This window comes from Doryrhamphus excisus, linkage group LG16 (genome assembly GCF_037039965.1).
Source record: "Doryrhamphus excisus strain RoL-2023G ecotype Guam linkage group LG16, RoL_Dexc_Guam_v1.1, whole genome shotgun sequence".
In the NCBI taxonomy this organism is placed as follows: Eukaryota; Metazoa; Chordata; class Actinopteri; order Syngnathiformes; family Syngnathidae; genus Doryrhamphus; species Doryrhamphus excisus.
Genome location: NC_136372.1, coordinates 5,017,868 through 5,044,025, shown reverse-complemented (window position 1 = coordinate 5,044,025; position 26,158 = coordinate 5,017,868). Strand labels below are relative to the sequence as shown.

Genomic DNA, 26,158 nt, shown 5'->3' with positions numbered 1-26,158 from the left:
TTTTTGTTATTATGGTAAACGTTTTATTTCATTTGAACATGCATCAGATTACAATTGAATACATCCCATAATCAGTTCACAGTTCCACATGTCCAAAAGGAGTAGGAAGAAGCAAAGCTTATTAAATCCTACCCCTCCATCTGGTACTTTTACAATCAGTAACTGTTACATTTGTTCACTTCCTGCTTTCCTAATATAGTTAAATTTTTTAAAAATGGTATTTATTTATTTATTTTATTTTTCACGTACCAAAGAACATGAGGTACATGACACAAAAAAATCTCTCATTGTTAATTTGTTTAATTGAATGCCACAAAATTCATATATTGGTGTGAATAAATGTTCTGATAATATTAATTATAGTAATTAATAGTATAGTATATTAATTATAGTAATAGTAATTATATTTACGACTATCAGACCGGAAATTTGTATCAGTAAGAAAACAGGTCAGATTGAAACGGCACAATAAACGAGGCCGTTCATGCGCTTATCTTGTCGCCACGAGCAACCAAGTAAATTAAAAACAAAAATGCTATGATGGCAATGTATTGTTGTTTTGCGTGTAACATATTCCCGTATTTCTATATACAGTAGTATATAGCTATATTAAAATGACCTTTCAAAGTAGCTAGTATAAATGAGCTCCATTTTTAGCATAAAGATAAAAAACATGTCCATCATTTGCATTTATAGGCTTCAAAAATGTTATTGTCATGTAAACATCCAAGCTAAAAGAGTCTTGTGTAAAGTCAAATAGGACCCCTAAATCTCCTGTTTTCCAATATTATACATAACCCAACCCCCCCAGGCTTGAGTATTGGATGTCGGATGTGTTTATTGTATTGTGCCGCTCCGCTAAGGCAAAGGGGGTCTTAGTGGATAGTAAAGAGGCCCGACCACATGGTTTGAAGTGGGGATGGGGATGGGGGACAGTCATGACTTTTGCGGCTTCCTGCAGATTAGGCCGTGTTTACAGGGCCTCACAGAAGTACTCTTAGCAAAACACATTAAAATCCGCACTTCCATCCCAAGTCTAAACCATTATCATTGCCATAATGGTGCCTTGGGTTCGTAGCGGTTGAAGCCATAAGGACAAGCTCCTGTCTGCTGTGTGGTCAAATAGTCATTAGTTAGTTGTCAATTGTTTTTTTTTGGTACTTTTTCACATAAACACTACAAAGGCTTCAGTGTTGTGACACAATCACGCCCATGTGAGTGCCGTGGCATTTAATCTTCACAAGCATCACCATATGGCTCCCATCAGCGCCAAGAAAGCCGACCCTGACGTCTGTGACGCTAAATCACCAAGGAGAAGGGAAGTTCAAAAGGTGAGTCATCGCTTTGCCTGCGCATGTAAAACTTTCATACTCTACTAGAAACGGCCATTTCTGGGGAAATTGTGAAAGATGGTGTGTTTTGCCGAGAAATCAATTCACAAAACTGGGTATTACATCACAGCATACCACAGCAATGCCCAGATACCAGGCAGTGCCATTTCTGGCAATGTCATGACATCACTGCTCTGTATACTCGTCCTGTCCTTGACTTCCAAAGAAAGTTCACTTAAACTTCTCAGCATTCTCAGCATTCGCACAATAAGACAAAAATGCAGAAGACATGATTGGTAATGGTCATGGTTTTATTTTATTTGAACATGCATCAGATTACAATTGAGTGCATCCCATAATCAGTTCACAGTTCCACATGTCCAAAAGGAGTAGGAAGAAGCAAAGCTTATTAAATCCTACCCCTCCATCTAGTACTTTTACAATCAGTAACTGTTACATTTGTTCACTTCCTGCTTTCCTAATATAGTTTAAGTTTTATTTTTTGTCCTGTACCGAAGTACCAGGTGATATGACCATCCAATGACATAATGGGTACCATAGTAAGTGTCAATATAGTGATATGTGTAGCACATCATGACTGGTTCAAGACTCTTCATCCTTGTATTTAGCAAACATCAACTGCTTGTATTGTTTCTTGAATTAGCTCATCGTTGTGCATTGTTTGAGGGTCTTACTCAATCAATTCCATAGTTTGATTCCACATACTGAAATGCTATGGCTTTTTAACGTAGTCCTAGCATGTAAGTGTTTCAAATGTAGTTCTTCCCTGAGGTCATATTTTTCCCCTCTTGTAGAGAAGTATTGGATGACATTTTTAGCTAATTGGTTATTTTTAGCCTTATGCATTATTTTAGCTGTTTGAAGATGAACTATATCAGCAAGTTGAAGTATTTGTGATTTCAGAAATAAGGAGTTAGTTTGTTTTCTGTAGGCGGCATTATGAATTATCCTTACTGCCCTTTTTTGCAGTACATTTAGCGAGTGAAGATTGCTTTTATAGTTATTACCCCATATTTCCACACAATAAGTAAGATATGGTAGAACAGTGTAAACGTCTGTCTCTCAGCATTCTCACACCAAGAGTACAGGTGTATAACAGCATAAGCATAAACGCCTGTCTCCCAGCATTCCTACGATAATAATAACAGAATATTTTGACGCACATTAGCTGTGGGCGTGAAAGATTGTCTCTCAGCACTGTCATTTGAAATGAATGCGTTATCAGAACAGTGCCGTGTGACACAGTTGAGATTATAGGAGATTTTTCCAGCGACGCATCTCACTGTTTACTCAACATCTGCGAGCACTCAGCAACATCTGCTCCCATGCTTTGACCTCAGTGTGAACGACATGCTTCGCGCTCGTCGAGAAAATTACCCCCAAAAAATCAAAGATTGTTCCTTTTTTTGAGGAGTTGAAGAGTCAACTCAGAGGTAATGATGGAAAAAGGAAATAGAAAGGTGGTGATGTACGTAAGTCAGAGGAAGTGAAGTTGGTCAATAGAGGGTAAAATAAGCTTTTGGGTAAACAGGTCAAGCGTGCGCCCAATGGAATCTTGCCTGGAGAGGCCAACATGCCGCCTGCTCGTAGTACTTTGTGTGAGATGATCCTTGTGTGTTTTTATGCTCCGGGCACACCGCTCGCTATTTGTTTAAAGGCTGTTTAACAAAAGACTGTTTGTGCAAACACGTGCGTCAAAGGTGCATGGTTCACTCCTGGAGCAGAGGAACGCAGGCACTTGGCTGCCGGGGTCAATGTTGGGGGGGCGGGGGGTCATCAGATAAGAAGGATCAGGGTCAGGCCATTACTTTAATTCGAGGTGGGCATTTTTTTTTCCCATCCCCGCTCAAACCACAACACATTCACAGACAACCTTTGTGGTTCAACTGGTAAAATGTAGCATCGGAAAAAGACAAAGTGTGTGAGGGGAGGACAACTGGGGTCTAAAAGTCACACTTGTCTGATATAGCCTTGAGCGACAACAAAACACACATAAACACTAGATTAGACCCAAACAGCTTTACAGAAAACAGCTAGTTAGACAGATGGATAGATGACAAGCACTACACAGGAAGTGGGGAAAATGATACATAGGTGACCAGAATTCATTCATTCATTCATTCATTTTCTACCGCTTTTCCTCACGACGGTCGTGGGGGTGCTGGAGCCTATCCCAACTGTGGGGTACACCCTGGACTGGTGGCCAGCCAATCTCAGGGCACATATAGACAAACAACCATTCACACTCACATTCATACCTATGGACAATTTGGAGTCGCTAATTAACCTAGCATGTTTTTGGAATGTGGGAAGAAACCGGAGTACCCGGAGAAAACCCACGCATGCATGGGAAGAGGGGATTGGACCCAGGTCTCCTATTTGTGAAGCCTGTGTGCTAACCACTCGTTCATCACGCAGCTCCTAAAAGGTTTTATTTCCTTTTATTTACAAATTTGGGCAATAAGAGTTTAAAAGTCAATATAGGGGTGTTATTTCGTGTCTAGAGGGCTCTAATAATGCTTAAATATTCATTCATTTTCTACCACTTATCCACACGAGGGTCGCTGGGGTGCTGGAGCCTATCCCAGCTGTCTTTGGGTGAGAGGCGGGGTACACCCTGGACTGGTCGCCAGCCAGCCAATCACAGGGCACATATAGACAAACAACCATTCACACTCACATTCATACCTATGGACTATTTGGAGTCGCTAATTAACCTAGCATGTTTTTGGAATGTGGGAGAAAACCGGAGTACCCGGAACATGCAAACTCCACACAGAGATGGCCGAGGGTGGAATTGAACCCAGGTCTCCTAGCTGTGAGGTCTGCGCGCTAACCACTAGACCGCTGTGCCGCCCTGTGACCAGAATGCAAGGGAAAAAAATAAAAAAATGAATAGAAAAGTTGCAAAATGCATTTTCTGTTAATCATAGAACAGTATTAATGTTGATAGCTTAAAATCCAGTGTGTGTTGTTAACCGTCCGACCCATGTAGTCAAGCTCAACATGCCGCCCGAGAAGCGTTGCTTTGATCCGCGCTAGCATTCTTCTCATCACCATCTCAATTCCCTGGCTGGATTTTTTTTTTTTTTTGTATTATTGTCTGCAGCTGGAACCCCTTCTGGACCCTTTCTCCGACTCACTCCCATCCCGCCTCACCTCTGTTTGACTGAACCTGAAATAATTATACGCAATCCCAGCACACACAGGGCCAAATATTGTGTTCATGTGTGTATATATAATATACTATAATGTATCATGATGCAAGGGTTGTACGCTAGCCAGCGAGCTTGCATGCCACGCGGGATAATTTCTCTCCTAAATGAGCTTTTAAAGAGGTTTCGCCTTCCTGTGGTTGCAATAAATCTTTTCCTTTTCCCGTAACCCCTGACCTGTTCATGAGAGGGGCACCAGTGATAAGCCCTCGCTGTGGACAAGAGCAGCTTCACTTCTGTCCTCACATGCAGGAATGAAGGGGGGGGGGGAGACAGAAATATCAGGAAAGAAAAAAAAGACTGCAGTGTGTCTTGTTCGTATGCACAAAAAATGATTCACCCTCAAGAAAACAATGAGATTATTTGGTAATAATTTTATTTAATTTGAACATGCATCAGATTACAATTGAATGCATCCCATAATCAGTTCACAGTTCCACATGTCCAAAAGGAGTAGGAAGAAGCAAAGCTTATTAAATCCTACCCCTCCATCTGGTACTTTTACAATCAGTAACTGTTACATTTGTTCACTTCCTGCTTTTCTTAAGTTGTTTTTTTTAAATGTTTTTATTTATTTATTTATTTTATTTTACACGTACCAAAGAACATGAGGCAAATGACACAAAAAAATCTCTCATTGCTAATTTGTTTAATTGAATGCCACATAATTCATATATTGGTGTGAATAAATGTTCTGATAATATTAATTAATGTAATTATATTTACGACTATCAGACCGGAAATTACAATCAGTAACTGTTACATTTGTTCACTTCCTGCTTTCCTAATTTAGTTCTTTTTTAAAGTTTTATTTTATTTTTGTCACGTACCAAAGTACGAGGTGATATGACCATACAATGACATAATGTTACCATAGTAACTGTCAATACACTGATATGTATAGCACATCATGAGTGTAATATTGTTTGTGAAAATACTTTAAAATGTACTTTGTCACTTATTGACTTTGAGATAGTATAGCCTTACTGGTACAGTCCATGCCTCAAAACCAAAAAGCAGTGAACAAATGTTTTAAATGTAACATAGTTTTTAACTGGACCTCCAATTTGGAGCTGTTTTGGAACTGTTTTCCCAATTGCAAAAAAAACATGGAATATAGTTGAATATTTCCAACAAATAGAAATGATCAGTTCCCAGGTTAAACCGTTGCATACAGAGAATGTTTTAACTCTAAAAAGTGTAAAAATAAGCTAAGTACTGCTAGTAAAAACAAAGACGTCAGGTGATATCCATTGTATTTAGTATGTTGTGGTTCAATTCTGCCTTGTTCGACCTCTGGGGTGATCTGCTTTGAGACCCTGCTGTGCTCTAGCTTAAGTGAGGTAAACGATGGCCTTGTGACGTGATGGGGAGTTTTGTTTTATTGATTCAGCTGCTGCCGTGTGACTGCGTGAGTACGATGACCTCATCGGCCACAGCCAATCAACTTGCGAATCCCATCGCACCCACTGCCAGTCTGTATAATAGCCTCTTCAATTAGAGGAAAGTTAGCATATACCACAGATGGGTTTGCACTTAGTCCTTTTCATACAAATAAAGAAGGGGGAACTGCTGCAGAAATTCAATACGACGTGATTATTATAATTGCCCGGCAACCTAGCAACATCGATGGCTCAGTCATTTCTAATGAAATCCAGTCTTTTACTCAAACACCGCATTCTATTATGACTTATATTATGCTCGCCGTAACGTCAGCATCATCTTGTGAGCCTTTCACAAGATGAGTGGTGGCTCATGCCGGGGCCTGCCAGCTGGGGCAGGCCCTACTCGGTGCTTCAAGACGCGTGAGTCACATATATCGCCAGCCGAGCCTGATCGAGCTTCATTATAAAAAAAAACCCGTGGAAGGAATAGCATCCGCCTGGAAGACAATATAAACAGCAATTAAATGAGCAGAAGTGGATGATGATGGGTAAAAAGCTGCTTAAAAAGCAGCCAAATGCAGTTCATTAGTATTTCTGATAGCTGGAAATGGAAATCGGCTTGTTCCCAATTAAATTTGATCCCAATTTTCAAATATACCAATAAGATTAACGAGTTCCTTGTGATACTTCTTTTGACTTTTTCTCTGGCTTTTTTGCAACAGTGGTTGCAAGATACACAAAAAGTTATGTTTAGGATGTAAACATTCATACACAGACAGACAGATTTGTGTGCTCATATGATATTAAAGAATGGTAAAAAATAAACCTATATTGCTGTAAAAACAAATTACATAATCCATTGTAATCCATCTTGAGTGTGATAAGTGAATTTCCACAAAGTATGAGTCCTTACTTAGAAATGCAATATTTTTATACTTAGAGCAAAGCCACAATGTCTATGACAATTATTAGAGATCTCTAGACATTAACTAACACCCCTATAGTCACATTTACACACAACTATAGGCTATAATTAGAGCAAAAAAAGTTGTTTAAGATATAAATGAAGCTTGTGTGTACATTCCCATGTTGTTAATGATCATGAGGGCTGCACGGCGGACGAGTGGTTATCGCGCAGACCTCACAGCAAGGAGACCAGGGTTCAATCCCACCCTCGGCCATCTCTGTGTGGGGTTCGTTCTCCCCGTGCAGGTTTTCTCCGGGTACTCCGGTTTCCTCCCACATTCCAAAAACATGCTAGGTTAATTGGCGACTCCAAATTGTCCATAGGTATGAATGTGAGTGTGAATGGTTGTTTGTCTATATGTGCCCTGTGATTGGCTAGCAACCATTCCACGGTGTACCCCGCCTCTCACCCGAAGACAGTTGGGATAGGCTCCAGCACCCCCCGCGACCCTCGTGAGGAAAAGCGGTAGAAAATTAATGAATTGAATGAATACATTTATATTGCCCTAAGAACAAATTACATAATCCATCGTAATCCATCTTGACTGTGATAAGTGAATTTCCACAAAGTAGTCCTTACTTAGAAATGCAATATATTTGTAGTTAGAGCAAAGCCACAATGTCTATGACAATTATTAGAGATCTCTAGACATGAACTAGCACCCCTATAGTCACCTTTACACACAACTATAGGATATAAAAATTGTCCATAGGTATGAATGTGAGTGTGAATGGTTGTTTGTCTATGTGATTTGTGTCCCTGTGATTGGCTGGCAACCATTCGAGGGTGTACCCTGCTTCTCACTCAAAGCTGGGATAGGCACCAGCACCCCCCATGACCCTCGTGAGGATAAGCGGTAGAAAATTAATGAATGAAAAATAAATGTATCTGTGAATAACACAAAACACTTTCAGGATTTTTGGATGAATTGTTTGTATATGTAGTTGGTTTACTTCTTTTTACACTTGACACAAAATAATTTAGCTTTTCCATTCACCAAAGAACTGTTACGTTTCTTTGTTTGAGCGTTGTATACCGCGGTATACGTCATGTTGGAACCACAGACGTATGTTTTCTTTCTGCATTACTGAACATTAACCCAAAGCGTCACCTTAAAACAGTGTTTATGTCAGTTTCTCAGTGGAAAAGAGCCTCGGGGTCCCTTGTACAAATAGTAAAACCTTGATTACGCTTTCTCCGAATGATTTGCACCGTCGGCTTCAACAAGTTCCAATAACACCACTAAATTGCACGACTCCCTCTTGGAGTAACAACCCTTTGACCACGACGGCTCTCATAGACCTTAGAAGTCAAAGAGTACAAACATCAGGACTTAGTTCATAAGATTCCCTTTTAGCTCAACTCTTTCCTGAAGTGGATTGATGGTATAGAGAGAGCTCTTAGTGAAATATTGCTTTTATCCCAGCCTCGGACCACTCTTGTGTCCTAACTCTTCCCTCAGTTATCTGACCCCCCCTCGCTTCCCTCATAAGAGCGCCAGATTCCAGGAAAAGTTGTAGTGAAGTTCTGGCTTCCATAAATCACCCTCCCATGGCCACTCCCTGCAGAGCATGAAGGGAGAAACATCATCCCCTTTCCTTCCCTTGACCCCTACCTACCTCACTCCTCCTTTCTTGGGCACCCCCCCCCCCACACTTCTCTGACTGTTCAACAGATGAGAACTTCCTCACCGTTTTTACCGCCACCTTTAACTGGGGAGTCTGTTTCACTTTGAGCCGCTCGCCGCTGGGTTTTTAGATCTTTTACGACGCCGTCTGTCACACCGCGTTGTCGTCAAGTGGCGCTGCTACAGTCCCTGCCACCACATCATTTACCTGTCACTGATTCAGCATGTGGTCAGGGTGTTATCTGGCTTTTATGGGCCCGCAATACATAGCAACGGTGCCAACCTGTCAGTCTCTCAAGTCTGGGTGTCTGAAGACAAAACGACCACAATAATTGTTGCTTTGTATTTGTATAAAACGTGCAAAGAGAAGGCGACGGGGATGTGTCAGTTGTTGCTGGGAAAGTCACCAGTGACAAGCCGTGTTACATAAGAGCTGTTTTTTTTGTTTTTTTTGTACAAGGGCAGTGGAAAATCTTTTTACTGATTGGCCCTAATCGTCAATGTGAGCGTGGTAGGACACGCAAAGGTTAGGTCTACATATAAGGTTCTGTTTTTCTACCCTTGACACTTGATTAGCCATACTACTTGTGAATAACTCTACACCTTGGGTACTTGAAGAGTTGAAAACATTGATCTATAGCAGGGGTCTCAAACTCAATTTACTTGGGGGCCACTGGAGCTAGAGTCTGGGCAGAGACTGGGCCGCATAAAAAAAAACGCATTTATTAAAAACAGAAAATTGAATAAACTTTGCTTTGGTTTCGATTTTCTACAAGAAAAGCTCTGATAAAACATTCCACTGTTCTCAAATATCTTAATTTTTATTTTTCTGCACAAAATAAGATGAAAAATAAATAAACAAATCAAGAATAAAGAAAATCAATCAATCAGTAAAACGTAAATATAATAATAAAACGGCAAATAATAAAAACTTAAGAAACCACATATAGTTGGTGGGTCAACAAATTATTTTTTTCAGATTAAAATGAACAAAGCATTATTAGAGCCCTGTAGACATGACAAAACACGACTATAGTCACATTTATACTCTTTTTTACAACATATTGCGCAACTGCAGGGTTGAGACACATGCTATCTCGCAAACTAGAGAGCTAGCGACCTAAACGGTAGCCTCCAAGTTATTTCCTTTAAACTTAAATAGCCAAAAACGTACCACTTCCACACAGATAGGGAGGATAACTATTAACAGTTATTTAACCTTTAACATGAACAGTAATCAAACGTAATAATTTTTTTTGATATGATACCATACAGCATCCATATCATAACTTGTGCGGGCCGCCTATATGTGCACTGTGATTGGCTGGCGACCAGTCCAGGGTGTTCCCTGCCTTTCGCCTGAAGACAGCTGGGATAGGCTCCAGCACCCCCCGCAACCCTCGCGAGGAAAAGCGGTAGAAAATGAATGAATGAATGAATAAAACTGACCAATGTATTGACGATCAAAACAAAATAAACACTATAAACACGTTCGGTCTATAAACTGGAATCCACTTTTATACCCTTGACACTTGACTTGTACAGCTTGGGAACATCCTTGTCACTTTTTGGCCACGGAAAATTTCCAAGCTCTAATATCTTGGGACAAATCAGTGTGAAAATACCCAGTATTTGGAAGTCTATGGACAGAAACCGTACTCCAGAAAACTACTGCAGTGTATCCTTATTCCTGACAGCCTACAAATGGCATATCGATCACATGTCTCAGGTTTCAGGACCGACGAAGCCCAGAGCTCTGGCGGGAACTCCCATTGCATAAACAGAGAACATCCGTAAACAGTCCCGAAAAGACCCATTTGGACTTTTAGAGTGGGTGGCTGGGAAGCATGGGATGGAGAAGGAGGACTGGGACAAACTCGGGGGGTGAGAGAGTGAAGCACTGCAGCTGATATTCCCTCCATGGCGGCCAAGTTGGGAGGAGCAACATCAGGCTGCCTCTGTGTGTTCCCCCTTTGGGACTTTCTGCCTGTACAAACAAACCGATTCAGGACCTCGGGTCTAATGGGAACCAGACCTGCTTGAAGGACCTAAATCTCTCATTCGGTCCTCTCTTCTTCTCTATCACCCTTACGACTAAGCCTCTCCTCTCTACCAAGCTGAAGGACGCACTTCAATTATCCCAAACAGACCTGAAAATATCAGAACACAACGTTCCCACACGGAATGACGTTCCCGCACGGGTTCTGACCTCCTTGACCCGTGGAGCAGCCAGACTCCACTAACCTGCACTTATCTACGCCTTCTCTCACTTCTAAAAGCTTTCTCTATCACTTCAGCCCACTCGCCCACTTTCTTACTCGTCTATTTATAAAGCACTTATGGAAAGCTTTCAATTGACCTCTGATCAGTCCGGTGACCTTTTCCAGTCCAATCCATATCTGATGGAAGAATTTTAAAAATACAAAATAGACCAGCTTCATGGTTCAGAGCTCAATACACGCATTATTAGGGCATTGTTATTAAACCACAACATTTCACCCCTTAATTGGGATTGACCTGAAATTGGTGCCCCTTTTGTTGGCTGACAAAAACACCTGCCTGTGAAATATGAGCAAGATAGGTTGAAAAGCACAGTAAAATGTGGGCGTGACCCATAAGCCATTGGCTATATGTATATATATAATTTGTATAACGTGTAATTTACCTCTCACATATTTCATATTAGGGTGCACGGTGGGCGAGTGGTTACCGCGCAGACCTCACAGCTAGGAGACCGGGGTTCAATTCCACCGTCGGCCATCTCTGTGTGGAGTTTGCATGTTCTCCCCGTGCATGCGTGGGTTTTCTCCGGTTACTCCGGTTTCCTCCCACATTCCAAAAACATGCTAGGTTAATTAGCGACTCCAAATTGTCCATAGGTATGAATGTGAGTGTGAATGGTTGTTTGTCTATATGTGCCCTGTGATTGGCTGGCCACCAGTCCAGGGTGTACCCCGCCTCTCGCCTGAAGACAGCTGGGATAGGCTCCAGCAACCCCCGCGACCCTCAGGAAAAAGCGGCAGAAAATGAATGAATGAATATTTCATATTAGGCTGCACGGTGGATGAGTGGTTAGCGCGCAGACCTCAAAGCTAGGAGACCCGGGCTCAATTCCACCGTCGGCCATCTCTGTGTGGAGTTTGCAGGTTCTCCCCGTGCATGCGTGGGTTTTCTCCGGTTACTCCGGTTTCCTCCCACATTCCAAAAACATGCTAGGTTAATTGGCGACTCCAAATTGTCCATAGGTATGAATTTGAGTGTGAATGGTTGTTTGTCTATATGTGCCCTGTGATTGGCTGGCCACCAGTCCAGGGTGTACCCCGCCTCTCGCCTGAAGACAGCTGGGATAGGCTCCAGCAACCCCCGCGACCCTTGTGAGGAAAAAGCGGTAGAAAATGAATGAATGAATGAATATTTCATATTGAAAGTGGAAGTGGATTAACTCTATTTCTATTATTTCATAAGGAAAAATCAGACCAGTTTCCTCCCTCATCGGCAAAAGTGTCCCTCATGTTGTGTTTTGTGTCTGAAGGCTTCCTGCTGTCTTGCCGGGCGTTGAGTGAGCTCATCTTGGGCTTCGTCTGAATGTTGTCATTGTGAGCGAGGGCTCAGAGTTTATCAGTCAACGTCCTCCCAGCCTCAGTGCGGCCTCTATCTTGAATGTTCTGTTTCACAAAGCTACAGTATATGAAGTAAAAGAAGACACAGATAGGCTCCACACTACGCTTACACAGGGAAGGTTTGATTGTGATATTGGCCTATTGCCCCTACACAGCAGGCCTCATGGACATGTGGTGCTGTTTAGATTTCACCGCTTTATCTTTGCATTCTTTGTTACTCTGCGATAAGGTTGAGATAAAACAGCAAAAATTACATGTTAACGCTTCCTTATGTTGCTGTTTTCTTTTGTTGTTGGTTTCCCTGTGGTTGCGCTAATGCTTAGGAGAAGAAAAACGTGTTTGTGTATACAAGAGTGCAATCAAGTACTACTACAACACTATTAGGTAACCTTGTTGCCGTGACTTAGCGCTGGACGCTTTTTATACTCCACAGTCTCCACTTTCTTTTGCTGAGGTCACTTTAGCACGATAGCTAGAACTAACAAATATAAGCACATTAGCTTAATCCTTAAAGGAAAACTGCCGTTTTGGGGGGAATTTTTATTCATTCATTCATTCATTTTCTACCGCTTATCCTCACAAGGGTCACGGGGGTTGCTGGAGCCTATCCCAGCTGTCTTCAGGCGAGAAGCGGGGTACACCCTAAACTGGTCGCCAGCCAATCACAGGGCACATATAGTCAAACAACCATTCACACTCACATTCATACCTATGGACAATTTGGAGTCGCCAATTAACCTAGCATGTTTTTGGAATGTGGGAGGAAACCGGAGTATCCGGAGAAAACCCACGCATGCACGTACATTGAACTCGGGTCTCCTAGCTGTGAGGCCTGCACGCTAACCACTTTTCCCATCGTGCAGTGCGATGTAGGATTCCTTATTTATAAATGGAATATTTTACTAGTTACATACGTATGTAAATATGGCTTTTAACACTATTAGAGCCCTCTAGACATTAAATAACACCCCTATAGTCATCTTTAGACTTGTATTAGCCAATATAATAGAGAAAAAAACATATATATTATACCTAAATTAGACATACTTTAACATATAGTCATGTTGGGAGAGTTCCTTGTTGTTTGTGTCGGGATGGTGTACTGTTGCCTCATCAATGTAACACAGTGGCGGCTGAATGACAGCTTTACTTTTTGTTTGAAATAGACACAGCAGTATATTTGGGACATGTGGTGGCATTGAACTCGGGTCACCTAGCTGTGAGGACTGTACGCTAACCACTCATCCCCCAATGCAGCCGGGGAATTTTTAATAGCACTTCATTTTATGGTATACATCACATACATCACACATGGTATACACCCTGGACTGGTGGCCAGCCAATCACAGGGCACATATAGACAAACAACCATTCACACTCACATTCATACCTATGGACAATTTGGAGTCGCTAATTAACCTAGCATGTTAAAAACCCACTTTTTTTGTTTGAAATAGACACAGCAGAATATGTGGTACATCTGGTGGAATTGAACTCGGGTCTCCTAGCTGTAAGGACTGTACGCTAACCACTCGTCCACCATGCAGCCGGGGAATTTTTTTTTTATAGCATTTAATTTTATGGTATACATCACATATTACAATTGTAGCTGAGCTGCCTCTCTTTAGCTGTTTTATATCTTTAGAACACACACAATTGAGAGTCTCCATTTTGCTGCTTTGATCGTTTTTTTTTTTACAGACCTTAATCTCCTTTCAAATCCAATTTTTCTCCAGACAATATCAAGTAAATAGATGAGATCCTGGTTCTTCTTGCTTGCTGTAATGTTTAATTGGTACTATTTTATAGTGGAAAACTAACCATCCCAATATGAGCGCAGTAGAGCCGAGTTGGTAGTATACAGTGGAAAAGTGGTGTTGCCTAACCAAACTGTTGGACTGATGGACTAAGGACTGCACATCACAAGCAATACAGGCCCAGGCAAAGTGTTTTTCTGCTGAGTCATCAAAATATAAAACACACACACACACACACATGGCCCCTCTGCTTACAAATTCGCTTTTTGGCTCCCAGTGTGTATGCGGTAGGTGATTATAAATCAGACAACTGACAGCATGTTTTCTACTACAGCCAGTCCTTATTGGACAGCAACACGATCCGTTATGGTGACCCTGTGCGTGATGTTGCCACGGGTTACAGGAAATTGTTTATATCGATCTAGTGTCAACACGCTCTCACATGTGGCTGGCTTGATGTGAAAGCGGATCGATGTCAGAACAAAACTAGCAGTTGTATGATATTTCTTCACACGCATTTGTTTAAAATGAAGTCCACCACATAAGCCGTGATGACACCAGGTGGGCGTGTAGATTCGGCGTGGGTTCACATTCCCATCGATGTCATTGGTGGAAAGAAACAGGAAGGGAGCGGCAAAAACAGTCAAGGTCATTGACCTGCTGCAGGGAGAACAAAAAAAGCCACCAATCGGTTGCGTGTTTCACATTAATGATTATTCCCTGATGTCAGGCTCTACTGGGGCACGGGACAAACAGGGAGGGGGGGACATCTTTGTCTATTAATGGTTAAATATACATTTGTCTCACTTCCTCTTCCTCCATATTGTTCCACTGCCACGTCGCAAACATTTAGGAGCCACCTGGATCCAGTCGGTTTCCCTTGGAGATTGTTCTCCTCGTCCTAACATTGCGTAAGCAGTCGTCGTGTGATGACAGTGATGATGTGGCAGGGTCTCACTGCACTGTAAAGAACGCCCCCCCCCCACTCCGTTACGTTACCCCACTCTCCCCTCGGTTTTGGACTGTGTGGGATCGCTCTCGCAAGTGGGGGGAACTTGAACCCTCTGACTTCCTGCCCGCTGATGAGGTCACTCGGTCTCAGTGGGAGCGTCTGTGAAATTCCTGCTCAGTAACAGCAGATTTGACTGTAGGGCACAGTGGGAGGGGAGATGGGGGAGGTAGAGCAGATGATTGGTGGGGGGTGTTACGACTATGTAGTGTAGACAGGCCTGAGGCACTTTGTAGAACACAGCATGTGCTCTTGTTGTAGGGAGAATCTCTCCTGCAAAGAAATAAGGCAATAAAAAAGTGACACACACACACACACACACATAGGACCTGATTTGAGATTGGAAACAGTATAGTACAGTTTGTTCAATGTGAAAAGGTAAAATAAGAGTCAAAGTCTGGTTTGTATTATTCACACCACTTTATAAATACCATCCATGACTGTACAGGTCTGATTGGATGCACTAATGCAGGGGTCTCAAACTCAATTTACTTGGGGGCCACTGGAGCTCGGGTCTGCGTGAGAATGGACCGCATCAGGTTTTCCAAAAAAAAAAAAAAGTAAAAACTTTGGTTTGGTTCCAATTTTCTACAAAAAAAAGCTCTGATAAAACATTCCAATGTTCTCAAATATCTTACTTTTTATATTTCTACACAAAATAAGATGAAAAATAAATAAACAAATCAAGAATAAAGAAAATCAATCAATCAGTAATAAATAAATATAATAATAATAATAAAAACTTAAGAAACCACATATAGTTGGTGGGTAGACAAATTATTTTTTTCAGATTAAAATGAACAAAGCATTATTAGAGCCCTGTAGACATGACAAAACACGACTATAGTCACATTTATACTCTTTTTATTTACAACATATTGCGCAACTGCAGGGTCTTGAGACACATGCTAACTCTCAAACTAGAGAGCTAGCGACCTAAACCGTAGCCTTCAAGTTATTTCCTTTAAACTTAAAAAGCCAAAAACTTACCACTTCCACACGGATAGGGAGGATAACTATTAGCAGTTATTTAACCTTTAACATGAACATTAATCAAACGTAATAATTTTTTCTGTGTACATGATACCATACAGCATCCATATCAAACTTGCGCGGGCCGCACTAACATTAAACTTTCATATCAAGGCGGGGGCCTCAAACTAGTGTCCCGCGGGCCACATGTTTGAGACCCCTGCACTAATGTGTGGCTTCAGATAAGAATCAGCCCCTCCATTTTCTGCATATATACATTACCCTGAGGCAATAGTCTCATTTATGAGCAACAAAACCAGGCTGTCAACAAGCCAGATGATCGTCAGTGGAGCATTTCTAGTGGTTCCAGCGTCTCATTAGGCCTGTTGTATACAAAGCTCCTTATAGTACTTGTGCGGTCCAGGGAACAAATTTGTGGGATCTCATGCTTTTCCCTCCCCTGTAGCTTCTGGCTCATGTCATACATATGATGGAGGAATAACCGCTTGCATGAAGGTCAGGTTGAGGTTGAGGTGAAGAGAGGTGAGTGGGAGTAAGAATGGGTGGAGGGGCTCTAGGTAGGGAGGAAGGGAGGGTCCGGGTTGGTGATTGCACATACAAAGACATCTTGTTTCGCATGGAACTCCACATCCTACAGTCTGGTCCTCAAACAAAGAAGCTTACTGTAGAGTCCTACTGTACAGTAGGACTCCATTTATATGCCCCCATCATACCCTGTAGGGATGATTAGTGCACTGCAAGACAACTGCTTTAGACACAGCTTATACACACATATGTATATGCAAGTATAATACACAAGACAGGCTGCACAGACGTCGAGTGGTTAGCACGCAGGCCTCACAGCTAGGAAACCCGAGTTCAAATCCGACCTCGGCCATCTCTGTGTGGAGTTTGCATGTTCTCCCCCGTGCATGCGTGGGTTTTTTTCCGGTTTCCTCCCACATTCCAAAAACATGCTAGGTTAATTAGCGACTCCAAATTGTCCATAGGTATGAATGTGAGTGTGAATGGTTGTTTGTCTATATGTGCCCTGTGATTGGCTGGCGATCAGTGCAGGGTGTACCTCGGATAGGCTCCAGCAACCCCCGCGACCCTCGTGTGGATAAGCGGTAGAAAATGAATGAATATTTAAGCATTATTAGAGCCCTCTAGACATGAAATAACACCCCTATATTAACTCTTATTACCCAAATTTGTAAATAAAATGAAAACCTTTTAGGGGCTGCACGGTGTACAAAAGGGGTTAGCACACAGTCTTCACAAATAGGAGACCCGAGTTCAATTCCAGCCTCGGCCATCTCTGTGTGGAGTTTGCATGTTCTCCCCGTGCATGCGTGGGTTTTCTCCGGGTACTCCGGTTTCCTCCCACATTCCAAAAACATGCTAGGTTAATTGGCGACTCCAAATTGTCCATAGGTATGAATGTGAGTGTGAATGGTTGTTTGTCTATATGTGCTCTGTGATTGGCTGGCGACCATTCCAGGGTGTACCCCGCCTCTCGCCCAAAGACGGCTGGAATAGGCTCCAGCAACCCTCGTGAGGATAAGCGGTAGAAAATTAATGAATTAACCCAGTCGGAAAAGGAAAGGAAACACCTCCATCCTCATGGACTTGACACCACCACCGGTCCACCTCTGATTTCACACAAATCAGGCTTCGCTACACATTTTATAATAAAGCCTGGAGCTTTGTGTCGGAGCTGCAAGTGCAGTCATGTTTTTCTGTAGCGTATTGACTAACCTAGCATGATGTTACTGTTAAAATGTGATGTGACTTTAATGGGAGCACCGTAGCTCATATAGAGAATAGTGTTTCACATTGTTGACGTTTACGTAGCTGCCATAGTGTTCAGTCGCCTTGTGTCCGCTGCTAACAAAGCAATCGCGATTTAAAAAAAAAAAAAAAGAATGATTAATCACAGATGCCAACCTCAATCAAGTCAAAAGTTGTTAAGTTTTAACATCTTGCCTCTGTGAAAAAAACCCACACTCCCACCCGCGTCATCATTCCAGAGTTTCACCTGCGGCCAACAACAGTTTGATGCCTTCCAGATGTGGCAGATGCTGTACTCTCCCGTTTTAGTAAACCTTTGGAAGTCGCTGACCCTCCCTCTTGGTGTTTACAGTGCCCAGGAGGTCTCTCTGAATGGGGGTAGTGTCTCCAGACCCTTTCAAGCTCCTGCTGAGCTCACCAAAAAGAGGAGCTCCGCATCCTTTCCCTTTTCACACGGTAATGGCTCATCTATCTTCAAGCAGAGTTTGGAATTTAAAAATGCCTTAGAAGCACGGGTGTGGTTGAAAAAGGTACTCCATCCAGATGGGCTGAGATGGTTCATAGTATTAGGTTTCATTGGTCAGCTGCTAGAGTATTAAATCAATAACTCAAATGCCCTTGACTCTTCTTCAGTGACCTTATTGTTGCATCCTAAAGTCACACTCGCATTAGCTTCGCATTAGCATGACTCTTTCACAATAAGGATTCTAGATTGATGTCACATGCTTGTCTTATTTCCTCATTGGTGCTCAGCTGGTTGTAGTTTGTGTTGTTTACGTGACAAAACACTTGCTTTACTTCAAGAAGTAGTAGGATTAGTACTGTTACTATTACTGGATTATATGACTGTGGCTGGAAATGACATTTATGCAATCCAACATTGGTTGTGCTCACAATCCGAGTTGCGACTCCCAAAAACATGCATGTTAGGTTATTGGCGATTCCAAATTGTCCATAGGTATGAATGAGAGTGTGAATGGTTGTTTGTCTATATGTGTACCCAGACAGCTGGGGTAGGCTCCAGTGTACCCCGCAATCCTTGGGCGAGAGGCAGTTTACACCCTGGACTGGTGGCCAGCCAATCACAGGGCACATATAGACAAACAACCATTCACACTCACATTCATACCTATGGACAATTTGGAGTCGCTAATTAACCTAGCATGTTTTTGGAATGTGGGAGGAAACCGGAGTACCCGGAGAAAACGGGGAGAACATGCAAACTCCACACAAAGATGCCCGAGGGTGGAATCGAACTCTGGTTTCCTACCTGTGTAGCCTGCGCGGTAACCACTAAATGCACACAGGCACAGAATAAACCACAACAGAAAACAGCCTGAGAGGACAAGATGACGACGAGCAGCTCTAGCATAGCTTTGTTAGCTACAGTGCTAATATTACACTCACATTTGAACAGCAGCATCATGCTAGGTAGGTTAGCCTCTTTGCTGAAGAAGTCTTGAAGGTGTTTTGTGTTATTCAGGAGGGTTGCAGGGGGTGCTGGAGCCTATCCCAGCTGTCTTCGGGCGAAAAGCGGGTACACCCTGGACTGGTGGCCAGCCAATCACAGGGCACATATAGACAAACAACCATTCACACTCACATTTATACCTATGGACAATTAGCCTAGCATGTTTTTGGAATGTGGGAGGAAACCGGAGTACCCGGAGAAAACCCACGCATGCACGGGGAGAACATGCAAACTCCACACAGAGATGGCCGAGGGTGGAATTGAACTCGGGTCTCCTAGCTGTGAGACATGCGCGCTAACCACTCGTCCGCCGTGCAGCCCCAACCAGGAAGTAATCATTAGAAAATATTCAGTTTTTAACTAGTTTCTTTGCTATACATTTGTTAACACGGAACAACAACAATCCTGCTTCCCAGCGCCTGCACACCCATCCGAGTCCGACCCGGGAAATCACTCGGCGAGCTGGAAAAAGACTCCAGACTCTGTGAGAACGTGCCCATCTGCAGCAGCACAGGCTGGAGTTGTCCCAAAGCAAACAAGTTAAAATTAAACCACAGAGCAGACATCCAATGTTTCCATGTTTAACGTCCTCACAAACAGAGGATTTACCCTATCAAAGGGTGGTGAAATTGTCAGGTTTTGTGGTTACTTTCACCGCAATTCCACCGATAATGTGTGTAGCAGCTGCTCAGCTTGAGGCAGAACAGCTGATGATAGTTTGGACAGACATGAACTTGTCCACAGGTGGATGAGAAGCTCCGGTCCCTATGCTGAATGGATGGATGTGTATACCTGCTAATTATACCTGCTATACTATTTTTGTGCATTAAAGATGCTAAAACTGTAACTGCACCCTTTCAGCGCATATTACTCCTTATTTCTCGCTAAATGTACTGCAAAAAAGGTCAGTAAGGATAATTCATAATGCCGCCTACAGAGAACATACTAACTCCTTATTTCTAAAATCGCAAATACTTCAACTTGCTGATATAGTTCATCTTCAAACAGCTAAAATAATGCATAAGGCTAAAAATAACCAATTAGCTAAAAATGTCATCCAATACTTCTCTACAAGAGAGGAGAAATATGATCTCAGGGAAGAACTACATTTGAAACACTTTTATGCTAGGACTACGTTAAAAAGTCATAGCATTTCAGTATGTGGAATCAAACTATGGAATGGATTGAGTAAGACCCTCAAACAATGCACAACGATGAGCCAATTCAAGAAACAATACAAGCAGTTGATGTTTGCTAAATACAAGGATGAAGAGTCTTGAACCAGTCATGATGTGCTATACATATCACTATATTGACACTTACTATGGTACCTATTATGTCATTGGATGGTCATATCACCTCGTACTTCGGTACGTGATAAAAAAAATAATAAAAAATAAAACGTATTTATTTTTAATTTTTTTTTATTTTAATTAATTTTAATTAATTTTAATTAATTTTGATTAATTTTAATTAATTTAATTTAAAAAACTTAAACTATATTAGGAAAGCAGGAAGTGAACAAATGTAACAGTTACTGATTGTAAAAGTACCAGATGGAGGGGTAGGATTTAATTAGCTTTGCTTCTTCCTACTCCTTTTGGACATGTGGAACTGTGAACTGATTATGTGATGCATTCAATTGTAATCTGATGCATGTTCAAATGAAATAAAACCATTACCATTACCATTTCTAAGAACATTTATACACCACAAATAATTTTTTTTTGCTGCTGACACACTGTACTCTACCAAGAATCGTGGTGTGAAAAGCCCCACCCACAAATAACAGTACCAGTTTTTTAAAAATCCCCTCAGGGGAAATCAAGGAAAAAAACAGTAAAATAATTTTTTTTCAGAACATGGCCACTTCAAAATGTGACACAATGTGTCATGAAATCAGCACCTGACTCACATTTCCTGCAAAATATTGGTTAAAAAGTTCATGACACCCTTTTTTTTGTTACTATGCATACTTGTCAAAAAGACACAAAAAAACATTAGGCCTGTTTCTCACGACAAAGACACTATTCATGAGTGTATGCCTTTTCCTTTGACATAAAAAACGCTTTCTTTTCTTGCTAATCGAAAAACAAAACTGGGATTTCCCGGGTTTCATTTTCTTTGACCTTGTTAATTGAGCCATCCCAGTAGTTTTGCTTTGGCCACAAAGTGAGTGCGTGCGGTCGCTGTGGTTACCGCCCGCATCCATGTGATACCTGTTTACAGAAGCCCGCCTTCAGTCATTCCAGCCTTCATGGGGAGGAGATTATATTGGTGGGATGCTGTGGGAGCTGATGATTGGCTTTGGGCTTTCAGATTTGGCACCATGCTGCCATCTAGTGGTGAGTGTGCAAATACCTTTTTTAAAAATACACACAGGAATTTAATAGAGCAACTGTTAGTAGAGAAAGTTAATGAGAATAATTTAACTATTGTCATCAAATATAAAGAAAAAATGTGATGATGATGCGTATGTCGTGTTTCATTATTATTATTAATAATAACTACTAAATTATTGTTTATTTTATTATTATGATTTATTATTATAATTAATTATTACTTATATCACTGTGGTATATTTTTAATATATAAAAATAATCCAATAATTTGTAATGTACTACAACAATTCACAATATAATTATTGTACTCTAATATAAAATTTTGTCATTTACAATTTTTGCTCTATGAAATGATAAAATTGTTTTACATTATGTAATATTTATTATATTTACTGTATTCCAAATAAATGCAGTATGGTTGTTAATAAATATGGATTTATAAATACTTTTTATTTTATTATTATTTTCTTTTTTTAATAGATTTTTTAATTTTTATTTATTTTAATTTTTATTTTAGAATTTATAAATACGAAAAAATAATATTTTTAATGCTCTACAATAATCTACAAAATCTTGTAGGGTGTTCTATAGTCATAACAAGAACAAATATAATTGATAATACGACTTAATATAATGTTTTATTTTGTAAAATAAAATAATAATCGAAAATAATAATCATCCATCCATTTTCTATACCGCTTATCCTCACTAGGGTTGCGGGAATATGCTGGAGCCTATCCCAGCTGACTTTGAGCAAGAGGCGGGGTACACCCTGGACTGGTCACCAGCCAATCACAGGGCACATATAGACAAACAACCATAATAATAATAATCCCATTGACGCTTATTTTGTCTTGAATTGAACATGTGGTGGCGCCGGAGAGCATGATACTAATACCAAACTGTCCCTGCAGTACGAAGCCCAAAGAAAAGCAAGTACTGTAAGCGAAGCGCCAACATATGAAAACAATCACACGTTTGCAGCCGTCATGAGCAGATGTCATTGCATTGTTTGAAAAGTTGGGGGGAGGAGGAAGGGGCGCAGAGACCATCTCTTCTCTCTTGGAAACACTCTGGCCCCCCCACATGTGGTTGGGGAGTGTGAGCACAGGCCAACTGGAAAACATTGACCATTTATGACTCCCCCGAACGAATGACATCATCCATCATACAGCGTTCACCCCACCTAAACCCAATTTTCTCACTCACACCTAATCAAACACAGAGGCAAGAGTCTTTGTATTTTCTACTAATAACGCTCATTTCCAGTATCATACGACCTCCTAATCATTCACATATGGTTACCATGTCATGCGTTGTCATTACTTAATAGTTCTCTTTGTTGTACGCTGAATATAAGTTCAATGCAAGGCTCCCTGGTTTTTAAATTTCAGTTAAATTATCCCACAGTCGTCGGATGCAAGGTCTCCAAAAGATAATTTAATTTTTATTTTATTTTATTTTATTTTGTTTTATTTTATTTTATTTTATTTTATTTTATTTTATTTTATTTTATTTTATTTTATTTTATTTTATTTTATTTTATTTTATTTTATTTTATTTTCATTCATTCATTCATTCATTTTCTACCGCTTTTTCCTCACGAGGGTCACTGGGGATGCTGGAGCCTATCCCAGCTGTCTTTGGGCGAGAGGCGGGGTACACCCTGGACTGGTCGCCAGCCAATCACAGGGCACACATAGACAAACAACCATTCACACTCACATACTCACACACTCATACCTATGGACAATTTGGAGTCGCCAATTAACCTAGCATGTTTTTGGAATGTGGGAGGAAACCGGAGTACCCGGAGAAAACCCACGCATGCACGGGGGAGAACATGCAAACTCCACACAGAGATGGCCGAGGGTGGAATTGAACCCTGGTCTCCTAGCTGTGAGGTATTTTTTATTTTTATTTTTATTTTTATTTTTATTTTTATTTTTATTTTTATTTTTATTTTTATTTTTATTTTTATTTTTATTTTTATTTTTATTTTTATTTTTATTTTTATTTTTATTTTGAAAACAGGAAGTGAACAAATGTAACAGTTACTGATTGTAAAAGTACCAGATGGAGGGGTAGGATTTAATAAGCTTTGCTTCTTCCTACTCCTTTTGGACATGTGGAACTGTGAACTGATTATGGGATGCATTCAATTGTAATCTGATGCATGTTCAAATGAAATAAAACCATTATCATTACCTAGTTTATGCATGAATATTTAAGCATTATTAGAGCCCTCTAGACATGAAATAACACCCCTATATTGACTTTTAAACTCTTATTACCCAAATTTTTAAACAAAAGGAATACTTTTAGGGGCTGCACGGTGTACGAGTGGTTAGCACACAGGCTTTAGAAATAGGAGACCCAAGTTCAATTCCACTCTGTGTGGAGTTTGCACACAGTTCTCTTATGTTCTCCCCGTGCATGCATGGGTTTTATCCGGGTTCTCTGGTTTCCTCCCACATTCCAAAATTAATTGTTAATTAATTTGGTTAATTCGCGACTCCAAATTGTCCATAGGTATGAATGTGAGTGTGAATGGTTGTTTGTCTATATGTGCCCTGTGATTAGCTGGCTGGCGACCAGTCCAGGGTGTACGCCGTCTCTCGCCCAAAGACAGCTGGGATAGGCTCCAGCATATCTGTGACCCTAGTGAGGATAAGCGGTAGAGTGAATCATCCGTCCCGCCACCCAAAAAAAGAACAATTTAAAATAAAACAATGCACCAACATTGTAATGAACACTTTAGGCCATGAAGACTACTAATACCGAGTCTCATTTCCACGTCAATAGAGCTCTTGCATGAGAAAAGGAGGCCTGGAAAAAGGAGCAAATGCGAATGGGAAGAGGTGGAGTTGGATTAAAACACATTCAAGTGAAGCCAAATATCTACAATGGCGCCACAGGAAGTCTTTTTGTGACTAAGCAAAGGTGAACTCGTTCCAATCAGTCAGGAAGCGAGATATGTTACAGATGAGAGGACGACGACGTGGCTGCACGATGATGGGGTGCAATGAGAAGAGCAGGAGGTCATTAGATAAGAAGAAGTCACATCAGGAAGTCCAAGAAAACACTTCCTGTCTTTTACTGTGTGGCTACATTATTATGTACTGAATAAATGCTGTATTTCCTGCAGGTTATCTGTAGCGAGTCAACCACAGCTAAAAAAAAAGTCCTTGAACACATCTCCAAATTAGCCAAGAGTTGCATTAAATCAACTCAGGTATGTTCAATTCAAAACTTCAAACCTCAAAGTGTTATACCAGGGTCCTCAAACTCAATTTACCTGGGGGCCACTGGAGCTAGGGTCTGGGCGAGGCTGGGCTGCATTAAAAAAAAACAAAAAAAACGCATTTATTAAAAACAGAAACATTTTCTACAAGAAAAGCTCTGATAAAACATTCCACTGTTCTCAAATATCTTACTTTTTATTTTTCTACACAAAATAAGATGAAAAATAAATAAATAAATCAAGAATAAAGAAAATCAATCAGTAATAAATAAATAAATATAGTAATAATAATAAAACGGCAAATAATAAAAACTTAAGAAACCACATATAATTATTTTTTTCAGATTAAAATGAACAAAGCATTATTAGAGCCCTGTAGACATGACAAAACACGACTATAGTCACATTTATACTCTTTTTATTTACAACATATTGCGCAACTGCAGGGTCTTGAGACACATGCTAACTCGCAAACTAGACAGCTAGCAACCTAAACGGTAGCCTCCAAGTAATTTCCTTTAAACTTAAAAAGCCAAAAACTTACCACTTCCACACGGATAGGGAGGATAACTATTAACAGTTATTTAACCTTTAACATGAACATTAATCAAACGTAAAAATGTTTTCTGGGTACATGATACCATATGGCATCCATATCAAACTAACATTAAACTTTCATATCAAGGCGGGGGCCTCAAACTAGTGTCCTGCGGGCCACATTTGGCCCGCGGGCCGCGTGTTTGAGACCCCTGTGTTATACTAATATGTCCCAATTCGGCCATACTGTTTTCCCGCTTTGACGCTGCTTTTTAAAAACACATATGGGACAACTTTTAGTAGTCTTTCCCATAGGAAATCAGATGTAACATATAGAAAGAGACCATGCATTCCTCTCCACAGCCTCTCCCTTCTTTAATGATCTGCAACCATGGAGTGCTTTGGTATGAGGATTAAATAAATATGAGAGAAAAACTGAAAGTGGAACAGCAGGTTCGGGCCTGCAAAGAATCAGAGGAAATGCACTGATTGAAAGTGAAACTAAATATGGTGATGTTATCGTGAAACTATTTGAGCATATTACAGTAGTCCTTGTTTATTTGGATGTACTTCCTTGGCTCTGAAGTTGTCAAAACAACTGAGGACTGGCAGACAATTGCTAATGATAAAGACTGCAATTTAAAAAAACATGTTTTCATTTTTTGTCACACTTAAATGTTTCAGATCATCAAACAAATTTAAATATGAGTGAATGACAACACAAGACATCATCTACAAATGTGATGAACCTTCCCAGGAATGGCCGGCCAACCAGAATTACCCCCAAGAGGGCAGCAACGCATTGACCGAAGTCACAAAAGACCCCGCAACAAGATCCAAAGAACTGCAGGCCTCACTTGCCCCAA

The 26,158-nt window shown here is 40.8% G+C and overlaps 1 long non-coding RNA gene across 1 annotated transcript; it reads left to right on the top strand.

Moving 5' to 3' along the window:
* The first annotated feature begins 1,167 nt into the window (after positions 1-1,167).
* Positions 1,168-26,158, top strand: LOC131103281 (uncharacterized). The gene is made up of 3 exons (XR_013629921.1): positions 1,168-1,331; positions 18,051-18,154; positions 25,977-26,158. It is a non-coding gene; the product is annotated as an uncharacterized LOC131103281 (long non-coding RNA).